Here is a 12,338-nt window from a genome sequence, read left to right on the forward strand (position 1 = left end):
TTTGCCTTGCTTTACTTGTCACTAAATGATGATGGAGCCCCCAGCTTTGGGGCTCTCAGCCTGGATTGGAGTCTTTGCTCACCCCGCCTACCAGTGATGTGACGCAGGACAAGTCTCCCAGCTTCTGTAAGCTTCGGTTTCCTCACTGACGAAATGGCAACGATGGTCATAATTTGTAACACACTAGGGCTGTTGTGAGGATCAAAATTAAATGATACATATAAAGCCCGTGCACAGTCCTGGCACATAGTAAGCAATCAATGAATGGTGATTATTATGATTCTTACTCATTATCATGATTTTATTCAGCCCAAATTTGAGAAATAAGCACTCATCCTCTGTTTTAAAAAATTTATTAAAGTACAGTCGATTTACAATGTTGTGTTAATTTCTGCTGTACAGCAAAGTGACTCAGTTATTCATATATATACATTCTTTTCCATTATGGTTTATCCCAGGACATTGAATATAGTTCCCTGTGCTCTACAGTAGGACCTTGTTGTTTATCCATTCTGTGTATAATAGTTCACACCTGCTAATCCCAAATTCCCAATCCAACCCTCCCCCACTCCCCCTCCCCCCCAACCTTGGCAACCACAAGTCTGTTCTGTTTGTGAGTCTGCTTGTTTGTAGATAAGTTCATTTGTGTCATATTTTAGATTCCACATATAAGTGATATGTATTTGTCTTTCTAACTTCACTTGGTATGATAATCTCTGTTACATCCATGTTGCTGCGAATGGTATTATTTCATTCTTTTTTATGGCTCAGTAGTATTCCATTGTATATGTACCACATATTCTTTCATTCATCTGTTGATGGACATTTAGGTTATTTCCATGTCTCGGCTATTGTGAATAGTGCTGCTATGAACATAGTGGTGCATGTATCTTTTTGAATTATAGTTTTCTCCAGATATATGCCCAGGAGTGGGATTGCTGGATCATATGGCAACTATTTTTAGTTTTTTGAGGAACCTCCATACTGTTTTCTATAGTGGCTGCACCAGCACTCATGCTCATAATCTAAATAGGTGTGATCCTTATTTATTTGACAAATCTGAGCCTATATTTTGATTCAGTTCAATGAGTATTTACTAGGCATCTACTAAGTGCTTAGCATGGTGAAGAATTTTTAGAAGGCATGCAGGCCTTTCTCACAAGAGTCTGATGCCTGAGAAAAGATAAGGTTTATACCACAAAAAAACCCAATGCCTAGCAAAGAGAGGGCATCCTGTGATATATTTAAAAGTATGAAACTGGACAGAATCTAAGCCAAAAATATGGTGCAGAAAATAAGGAGAGAAAATGAAGACTTTTAGGAGGAGATGGTAGTTAAGAAACAAGAACAGGTAGAATTAAGGCTGAGGGGAAGGTGAGGAGCTGCAGCACTGGACCCCTTCCTGGCCATCAGGAATGACCCCTTGGGCCTCTGTCTCTGAGTTTCACAAAGCACAGGAGACCCACCCAACACATGGTGGTCCTGAAGGTATTTACTCTGAGGCAGCAGCTCCACCTGGGTGAGAAAGCCAGGCTCATGAAGGCCAGTTGCCATTCAGTAAAGGAAGAAAAGCTGCATGCAATACTAGTGCCTGTGGGGGACTTCTGCTGATAGGCAACAGGCCTGAGGGTGCATCCTTCATCCAGGAGGTAGGCTTGCTCGGAGGGCCAGAAATCAGAGTACTGGACAGAACCAAACAGACGCAGGCCAGGCTGGTCTCCTAGGACTGTCCTCTGTTTCCTAAGTTATCTCAGAGCCGTCTCCTTGAGCAGCTCCCAGAGCAAGTGCCTTCAAACCTTTTAAACCACAACCCCAATAAGAAGCACATTTTACATAATGACCTAACACATACATGCATGTAAGTGAAATGGAAATAGGAGTTTCATGAATTGAATGCATGTGATACACTTCGATCTTTTCTATCCTGCTGAATGTTTTTATTCATTTTTAAATTGAAGTAACACTGGTTTATAACATTATGTAACTTTCTTGTGTACAACATTACATTTCTACTGCTGTATACCCTACCATGTTCTCACTACCAAATATTTAGTTTCCACCCATCACCATACAGTTGATCCCCTTTCCCTATTCGCCCTCCCCTGTGTTCCTTCTCCTCTGACAACCACTATTTTGTTCTCTGTATCTACATGTTTGTTTGGTTTGGTTCGTTCATTTATCTTATGTTTATTTTTTTATATTGCACATATGAGTGAAATCCTGTAGCATTTGTTTTTTCTGTCTGACTTATTTCACTTAGTATAATAACAAGTTCCACCATGTTGTTGCAAATGGAAAGATTTCATCTTTTTATGGCTGAGTAGTATTCCATTGTGTCTGTGTGTGTGTGTACACATATATATACCACATCTTCTTTATCTATTTACCTGTTGATAGGCACTTAGATTGTTACCATATCTTGGCTATAGTAAATAAGGCCTCCATGAGTATAGAAGTGCATGTATCTTTTCAAGTTAGTGTTCACATATTCTTTGGCTAATACCCAGAAGTGGGACAGCTGGATCATATGGTGGTTCTATTCTGAATTTTTTGAGGAATCTCCATACTGTTTTCCATACTGGCTGCACCAATTTACATCCCCACCAACACTGCACAAGGATTCCCTTTTCTCCACATCTTCACCAATACTTATTTCCTGACTTTTTAATAATAGCCATTCTAACAGGCATGAGGTGGTATCTCAGTGGGGTTTTGATTTGCATTTCCCTAATAGTGATGTTGAACATCGTTTCATGTGCCTGTTGGCCATATGTATGTCTTCGCTGGGAAAATGTCTATCAGCTCCCCTGCCCATTTTTTAATCAAGTTGTTTGTTTTTTGTTATTGTTCAGTTGTATGAGTTCTTTATATATTTTGGATATTAACCCCTCATTGGATATATCATTTGCAAATATCTTCTCTCATTCTGTAGGTTGTCTTCCATTTTGTTGATGGTTTCCTTTGCTGTGCAGAGCTTTTTAATTTCATGTAGTCCTGATTGTTTATTTTTGCTCTTGATTCCCTTGCCTGAGGAGACATATCTAAAAAAGATATTGCTAAGACCTATGTCACAGCGTATTGCCTATGTTTTCTTCTGGGTGTTTTATGGTTTCAGGTCTTACATTCAAGTCTTTAATCCATTTTGAGTTGATTTTTGTGTATGGTGTGAGATAGTGGTTTAGTCTTATTTTTTGCACGTGACTGTCCAGGTTTCCCCATACCATTTATTGAAGGGACTATCCTTTCTCCATTGTATGTTCTTTGCTCCTTTGTCAAATATTAGTGTCTATATATGCATGGGTTTATTTCTGGGTTCTCAACTGTATTCTATTGATCTATGTATCTGTTTTTCTGCCAATACTATGCTGTTTTGATTCCTGTGTGTTTGTAATACAGTTTGAAATCAGGGAGTGTGATTCTTCCAGCTTTGTTCTTTTTTTTCAGGATTGCTTTGGCTATTCAGGGTTTTTTGTTGTTCCACATACATTTTAGAATTTTTTGTTCTACTTCTGTGAAAAATGTCCTTGGGATATTGATAGGGAATGCACTGAATGTGTAGATTATATAAATGTTCTTATCACCTAAGACAATGTTAATTCTTCTAATCCAAGAACACAAATATCTTTCCATTTATTTGTGTCTTTAATTTCTTTTAATAATGTCTTATACTTTTCAGTGTACAGGTCTTTCATCTCCTTTTTTGCAATTGTAAATGGGATTGTTTTCTTAATTTCTCTTTCTTCTAGCTCATTGGTAATGTATAGAAGTGCAATAGATTTTTATATGTTGATTTTACTGTATTTATTATTTCTAATAGATTTTTGGTGGAGTCTTTAGGGTTTTCTATATATAAAATCATGTCATCCTCAACCAGTGATGGTTTTACTACTTCTTTTCCAATTTGGATGTCTTTTTTTTTTTAATACTAATTGCTGTGGGTAGTACTTCCCAATACTAAGTTGAGTAAGAGTGGCAAGAGTGAGCATATTATTCTTCTTCCTGATTTTAGAGGAATAGCTTTCAGTTTTTCACCATTGAGTTAGCTGTGGGTTTATCACATATGGCCTTTATTACATTGACATACATTCCTTCTATACTCACTTTATTGAGAGTTTTTAATCATAACTTGGCATTGAATCTTGTCAGATGCTTTTTCTGCATCTGAGATGCATATGAGATTATCATGTGGTTTTTATCCTTCATTTTGTTAATGTGCTGTATCATGTTGATTGATTTGCAGGTGTTGAACTATCCTTGCATCTCTGGGGTAAATACCACTTGATTATGGTGTGTGATCCTTTTAATGTATTGTTGTATTTGGCTTGCTAATATTTTGTTGAGGATTTTTGTATCTGTGTCTATCAGAGATACTGGCCTGTAATTTTCTTTTTTGTGTGTTGTCCTTGTCTGGTTTTGGCTTCATAAAATAAGTTAGGAAGTGTTCCCTTCTCTTCAGTTTTTTGGAAGAGTTTGAGAAAGGTAGGTATTAAATAAATCTTCTTGGAATTCACCTGTGAAGCTGTCTTGTCCTGGACTTTTGTTTTGGGGGAGATTTTTGTTTACTGTCTAATCTTTGTACTAGTGATTAGTCTATTCAGATTTTCTATTTATTCACGAGTCAGTCTCGGGAAATTGTATTATTCTAAGAATTTGTCCATTTCTTCTAGGTTGTACAATTTCTTTGGCTTATAACTGTTCATAATATTCTCTTATAATCCTTTATATTTCTGTGCTATTCATTGTTATTTCTCCTCTTTTGTTTCTGATTTTATTTATTACAGAATTCTCTCTTGTTTAGTGAGGCTAGCTAAAAGTTTGTTAATTTTGTTTATTTTTTTAAAAAAATAGCTCTTAGTTTCATTGATCTTTTCTATTGTCTTTTTAGCTTCTATTTCATTCCTCTTTTTTTAATAGATCTTTATTGGAGTATAACTGCTTCACAATACTGTGTTAGTTTCTGTTGTACACCAGAGTGAATCAGCCATATGCATACATATGTCCCCATATCCCCTCCCTCTTGAACCTCCCTCCCATCCCCCCTATCCCACCCCCCTAGGTCATCACAAAGCACCGAGCTGATCTCCCTGTGCTATGCTACTGCTTCTCACTAGCAAACTATTTCACATTCGGTCGTGTATATATGTCGATGCTACTCTCACTTCACCCCAGCTTCCCGTTCCCACCCTGTGTCCTCAAGTCCATTCTCTATGTCTACATCATTATGCCTGCCCTGAAACTAGGTTCATCAGTTCATCACCATTTTTTTTAGATTCCCTATATACGTGTTAGCATACGGTATTTGTTTTTCTCTTTCTAACTTACTTCACTCTGCATGACAGTCTCTAGGTCCATCCACCTCACTACAAATAACTCAGTTTCATTTCTTTTTATGGCTGAGTAATATTCCATTGTATATATGTGCCACATCTTCTTTATCCACTCATCTGTTGATGGACGTTTAGGTTGGTTCCATGTCCTTGCTATTGTAAATAGTGCTGCAGTGAACATTGTGGTACATGTCTCTTTTTGAATGATGGTTTTCTCAGGGTATATTTCATTTATTTCTTTTCTTTATTATTTCTTTCTGTCTACTGACTTTGGATTTCATTTGTTCTTATTTCTCTAGTCCTTTAGGTATAAGTTTAGATCATTTCTTTTTAATATTTATTTATTTATTTGGTTGTGCCCAGTCTTAGTTGAGGAACGCAGGCTCCATAGTTGTGGCATACACACTCTTATTTGCAGTAGGCATGTGGGATCTAGTTCCCTGACCAGGGATTGAACCTAGGCCCCCTCCACTGGGAATGTGGAGTCTTATCCACTGCGCCACCAGGGAAGGCCCAAGGTTAGATTATTTATTTGAGATTTTTCTTGTTTCTTGAGGTAGACCTGTACTGCTATAAATTTCCCTCTGAGTACTGCTTTTGCTGCATCCCATAGATTTTGGTGTGTTGTAATTTTATTTGTATTTGGGTAATTTTTTATTTCCCCTTTGATTTATTCATTGACCCAATAGTTGTTTTATAGCATGTTGTTCAGCCTCCACATATTTATAATTTTTCCACCTTTCTTCTTGTAGTTGATTTCTAGTTTCATACCATTGTGATTGGAAAAGATGCTTAGTATGATTTCAATCTTCTTAAACTTACTGAAACTTGTTTTGTGTCCCAACATATAGTCTATCCTTGAGAAAGTTCCTTGTTGACTTTCTGTCTGGACAATCTATCCATTGATGTAAATGGGGTATTAAAGTCCTCTAATATTTTTGTGTTGCTGTCAACTTCTCCCTTTAGGTCTATTAAGCACTTTTTAATATGTTTTGGTATCCCTATGTTAGATACATATATATTAATTACTGTTATGTCTTCTTGATGAATTGTCCCCTTTATCATTATATATTATCTATGTTTGTCTCTTGTTACCTTTTTTGGCTTTAAGTGTATTTTGTCTGATGTAAGTATGGCTACACCCACTTTCTTTGGGCTTCCATTTCCTTGAAGTTTCATCTTCCATCCCTTTGCTTTTAGCCTGTGTTTCTCTTTTTAAAATTTTATTTATTTATTTATTTATTTTTGGCTGTGTTAGGTCTTCGTTGCTGCACGCGGGCTTTCTCTAGTTGCGGCGAGCGAGGGCTACTCTTTGTTGCAGTGTGCAGGCTTCTTATTGCAGTGGCTTCATCATTGTGGAGCACAGGCTCTAGGCCTGTGGGCTTCAGTAGTTGCAGCATGTGGGCTCAGTAGTTGTGGCTCATGGGCTCTAGAGCACAGGCTCAATAGTTGTGGCACACAAGCTTAGTTGCTCCGCAGCATGTGGGATCTTCCCGGGCCAGGGATTGAACCCGTGTTCCCTGCATTGGCAGGCAGATTCTCAATCACTGCGCCACTGGGGAAGCCCGAGCCTGTGTTTCTCTTTAGAGCTGAGGTTAGTCTCCTGGAGGCAGCATATAGTTGCATTTTGTTTTTCAATCCATCCAGCCACTCTGTGTCTTTTGATTGGTGAATTCAGTCCATTTACATTTCAGGCGATTATTGATAGACAAGGACTTAGTACTACCATTTTATCTTTTCTGGTTGCTGTGCACCTTCGCAGTTGCCTTTTCATTGTGTTTCTCTCTGCCATTTTGGTTTGGTGGGTTTTTTATGATGTTTTCTCAGTTTCTTCTTTTTTAATGCTTTGTGTCTCTTCTCTTACTTATATTTTGTGGCTACCATGGGATTTTTATAAAATGTCTCATAAATAAAATAGTTCTTTTTCTGCTGATAACATCTTGTGTTCATTTACCTATATAGGTTCTGTCCTTTCCTTTTTCCCTTTTGTGTTTTTCTTGTCTCAAATTATCCCTTTTTATTCTGTGAATATGTTACCAAACTGAAGTAGCTATAGTTATTTTTCTACTCCCCCCTTTTAACCTTTATGCTATAATATAGTGTTTAAAAACCAATTCTGATACAGAGTTGCAATTTTCTGATTGTCTATTTATCACCTTAATCAATGTTTTGTGTAGTTTTGCCTTTTTGTTTCTGGTAGAATTTCGTCTAACGTTTCTTGTAAGACAGGTCTAATGTTGATGAATTCTCTAAGCTTTTGTTTGTCTGGAAAAGTCTTTCTTTCTCCTCCACATCTGAATAATAACTTTGCTGGATAGGGTATTCTTGGGTGGCTGTTTTCATCTTTCAGTATTCTGAGAATGTCATTCCATTCCCTCCAGGCCTGCAGAGTTTCTGCTGACAAATCTGCTCATAGCCTAATAGGAGTTCCTTTGTAGGTTACCATTCTTTTTTCCTTGGTTGCCTTGAAAATTCTTTGTCATTGAATTTTGACAATTTTAATGTAATGTGTCTTGTAAAAGGCCTTTTCGCATTGAGGTTATTAGGTGTTCTCTTAGCTTCATGAACTTATATATCCAGTTCCTTCCCTAGGTTTGGGAAGTTCTCAGCTATTATTTCTTTAAATAAACTCTCTGATCCCTTCTCCCTCTCTTCTCCTTCTGGGACACCCATTACCCTAATGTTGCCCTTCCTAAAATAATTGAATATCTCTCATAGAATTTCCTCATTTTTTAATATCTTATTTCTCTTTCCTCTTCTACTTATATCATTTCTAGATTTCTATCTTTGAGCCCACTAATTCTCTCTTCCATATGTTCTGCTCTATTTCCAATGCTTTCTGATGCATTCTTCATCTCATTTACTGAGTTCTTCAGCTCCTAAGTTTCTGTTTGGTTCTTTTAAGAATTTCACTCTCCTGGGTAAAGTATTCCTTCTGTTCATTAGTGTTATTTCTGAGCTCATTGCACTGCCTTTCTGAGTTTCTTGTATCTTATTGAGTTTATTCCTGGCAGTTATTTTGAATTTTAGATCACAATATTCCATCAGTTTAAGATTGTTTTTTGGAGAATTGTAAGTTTCATTTTGTGGCACGGTGTTACTGTGGTTCTTCATGGTGTTTGATGAGCTGTCCCTCTGCTGGTGCGTTTGAAATAACAAAAGCATTTTTATTTGACTCTAAAGAATCATCCGGTAAAAATTTAGAGGCCATTCTTTTGTTTCTCAGTAGGTGGCGCTATAGCACAAGTTTTTGGTTTCTCTTACGTGAGCTGCTTCTGTTCATATTTGCGATTTTGCACTTTCCACAGCCTCTGTCAGAGGTGTTGTCCTGTGCCCTTGCTGTTGCTTCTTGTGCCTCTGGGGTCTTAGGTACCTAGCTGCTCTCAGTGACTCTGGCATCACTGCCTAGGGCACTTGGATAGTGAGCTCTTTTTGCCATGACTGAGATCCCCTGATTCACAGGCTCTTCTGCTGCTGCTGGGGGGGTGTGAGGGTGAGGAGGTAGCCAGGATAGCGGGGGCCCCTCTGCTGTGTCCAGTGTTGTAAGGTTTGTAGGTTCCACCACTGTGGGGCATGGGAGTCGGGGCCAGAGTTGTGGGCGCCTCAGCAGCTGGAAGAATGGGTTCCAGGTTCCACTGCCACTGCTTCCTAGTTACCTGTGGCCACAGGTACCTTGCTGCCTGAAGGCTGGAGTCATGTGCACCGCCTCCCCTGATGCTACCAGATTCTCTGGTGCTGTGGGCTTAGCCATCCTAGCCAGAAGGCCAGGGCTGCATACACCACCTCCAGGTTCCCTGGTTCCACATCCTCTATATGTTCCAGTCCACCCACCTTTAGACGTACAGACGTGTGGAATTCTCTGGAACCTTGTTGGGCAGAGGTATCTTTGTTGAGTTGTAGATGTTCTACTGGGTGTAGAGTGAAAGGGAGAGACAGAGGGAGTGTTTCAATCTGCCATGCTGCTGATGTCACTCTGCCGCCATTCTACATTTTGCCTCTATGGTTTTGACTATTCTAAGCTCTGCACACAAGTGGAATCATTTAGTATTTGTCTTTTTGGGACTGGCATATTTTCCTTAGCAAAATGCCCTCAAGGTGCATCCACTTTGTAGTATATGTCATAATTTCCTTCTTTTTAGATGATGGATATTTCATTGTATTATATGCCACACTTGGGTTGCTTCCACAGATTTCCCGGTCCCAGAGTCCCAATGCACAGCAGCATATAAAGGTTCAGAGACATCCAGGAGATAGGAAAGCTTGTTTATAAATTTTAAACATATGTCTGTATATAGGCAGAGACAAGGACTCCTCCTCCTCCTCTTTTTTTTTTTTGCGGTACGTGGGCCTTTACACTGTTGTGGCCTCTCCCGTTGTGGAGCACAGGCTCCGGACGCGCAGGCTCAGCGGCCATGGCTCACGGGCCTAGCTGCTCCGCGGCATGTGGGATCTTCCAGGACCGGGGCACGAACCCGTGTCCCTTGCATCAGCAGGCGGACTCTCAACCACTGTGCCACCAGGGAAGCCCTCCTCCTCCTCTTTGACTTCTTCCTCCTTCTCCTTACTTTTTAAACATACCTACTTAAAACATTGCCCTGCCCTGCTCTTTTTTGTGTGTGGTAAAAAAACACATAACATAAATTTACCCTCTTAATTTTTAAGTGTATTGTATAGTATTGTTAACTATATGCACATTGTTATACAACAGATCCCAATAATTTTTTTCATCTTGCGTGACTGAAACTATTGTAAACAGTGCTGCAATGAACATAGGGGTGCATATATCTTTTCAAATTAGTGTTTTAGAATTCTTTGGATAAATACCCACAAGTGTGATAGCTGGATCACATGGTAGTTCTTTTCTTAATTTTTTGATGAATCTCCATGCTGTTTCCATAGTAGTAACACCGAATCACGTTCCCACCAACACTGTAGGAGGGGCTCCCTTTTCTCCACATCCTCACCAACGCTTGTTATTTCTTGCCTATTTGATAATAGCCATTCTAACTGGCATGAGGTGATCGCTAATTGGGGTTTTGATTTGCACCTGCCTAATAATTAGTGATGTTGAACATCGTTTCCTGTGTGGGAGAAGCAACAGGATTCAAGGGAGGATGGAGACATAGTCTTGGAACAAATAGGAATCTGGCACCTTTGGTGGGGACAGTCAATAGTAGGAACTGCTCAACAGTCCTGCCTTGGAGCTACTGCCAGAGTGGCTTTAGCGGTTTTTCTGCACTGTGTCACTGCCTTCGAGATGTGCGGTCCCATGACAGATATACTGACCAGCTACATGTAGATCACATGTCAAGCCCTTGGCTGGGAGAGGGGAGAGAAAGTGACCAGTGAAGGGACCACATGGGTTTCTGTAGCAGAATGGCAGGTGACTTGGATTTGCCATCCCAGCAAGACGACACACAGTGGCAGAGAGGCATTCCACTTTGGGAAATGACACTTTCTCCACATGAGCATTATACAGCATTCATCAGCAAAATATCTTTGTGTGCCTACAAGGGATATGGTAGAAAACAAAACCAAGAGAGTCCCTGCCGTCGTAGAAAGAAGACACAAAATAAACGAGTGTGGTGGTGGTCTTAGAACATGGCCCCAGTTCTCTGGCGCTCCTCTCAGGGAGAGGTGGAGTTGATGCCTCTCCGCCCTGAGTCTGGGCGGGCCTGGGGTTGCTTCAGCCAATAGAGAACAGCACAAGTGACCTCACAGACTAGCTCATAAAAGGTCATGTCTCTCAGAACACTTGCTCTTCTGACTCCTCTTGCGGGCGCACCTGTAAATGCGCTCAGAAGCGCAAACCAGGTGGAAAGGCCACATGGTGGCACTGTACTCAGTCCCAGGTGAGCATCGTCTTCCAATGAGCACAGCACAGGAATCCAGACACGTGATCCTAGCCGCCAGCCATCGAGGTCACCCCCGACATCGTGGCACAGAGACAATTCATCCTTGCTGTGCCCTGTCCAAATTCTGACCCACAGAATTCGTGAGCACCGCAAAATGGCTATTGCCTCACCAAATTTGGGATAGTTTGTTATGTAGCAGTATATATTCAGAACAAGCAAATATATAACGTTAGAGTTATGCAACGGCAGTGTTACAAAGAAAAGAAAAGCAGGGGAGGGGAAGTGCTGACGAGGAAAGTGGCAAATGAAGTGACTTCAACCAAAGCTGTTAAGGAAGAAAAAAAGCGAACCAGGACGAGGGGCAGAGCAAGAACTGAGAACCGTGACTTGCGCCCAGGAGGGTGTGTAAAGCTGCCGAGCGCTGCTTGCCTCGGGCTCACAGCTTCCCAGGGTGGCCCCTTCCCACCGGCCTGAGCGCAGAGAACCACACGTTGTGGCTCCTAAATTCAGGCCAGCTGTTTCTCTGGGGGAACTCAACCAAATTTTTATAATTGATTTTTGTTTAATCCTGGGTAATTTAAAGGATCTTTACGAGCCCTTTTGACCAAAGGCAATATTCCTACCCACTTTTTAATTTACTTTTTTGCACAGGGTATAAAATTTGAAAGGTACAAAAGCTCCAGAGCAAAAAGTCTCCCTTCCACTCCTCTCTCTATCCCACCCAGTTACCCTCCCGTTGAGGCAACTCTCTTACCAATTTGGGGGGGGGGGCGTCTTTCTAGAAGCGGTCTCAGCATTTACAATCAAACAATAGCAAACAATACCCATCATTGTACGACTTGATTTTTTTTTCACTTATGTCTCAGAGTTTTCTCCAGATCATTCCATAGACATGTTTCTCATTCTTTAACACTTTTTCTTTTTTGCGTTGGAATAATTTTAGTTTTACAGAAAAATTGCAAAGACAGTATACAGCTCCTATACACCCTTCACCTAGCTTCCCCTGATATTAACATCTAACAACTGTGGCACATTTGTCAAAACTAAGAAGTTGTCATTAGTACAATACTATTAATGAAATGACATAATTTATTCCAGTTTCACCAGTTTGTCCACTGATAGTCTCTATCTGTTCCGGAACCCAGCCCAGGGTACC

General features: G+C 40.1%; 1 pseudogene across 1 annotated transcript in view; it reads left to right on the top strand.

The window, feature by feature from the left end:
• Positions 1–9,022: 9,022 nt before the first annotated feature.
• The window catches only part of LOC308628324 (chromobox protein homolog 1-like), a 39,708-nt pseudogene continuing 36,392 nt past the window's right edge, over positions 9,023–12,338 (top strand). Inside the window, exon 1 of the transcript in view lies at positions 9,023–9,207. The product of the transcript in view is annotated as a chromobox protein homolog 1-like (transcript). The remainder of the gene's footprint in view (positions 9,208–12,338) is intronic.

This window comes from Mesoplodon bidens (genome assembly GCF_964165515.1).
Source record: "Mesoplodon bidens genome assembly, chromosome: 15".
NCBI classification, from domain to species: domain Eukaryota; kingdom Metazoa; phylum Chordata; class Mammalia; order Artiodactyla; family Ziphiidae; genus Mesoplodon; species Mesoplodon bidens.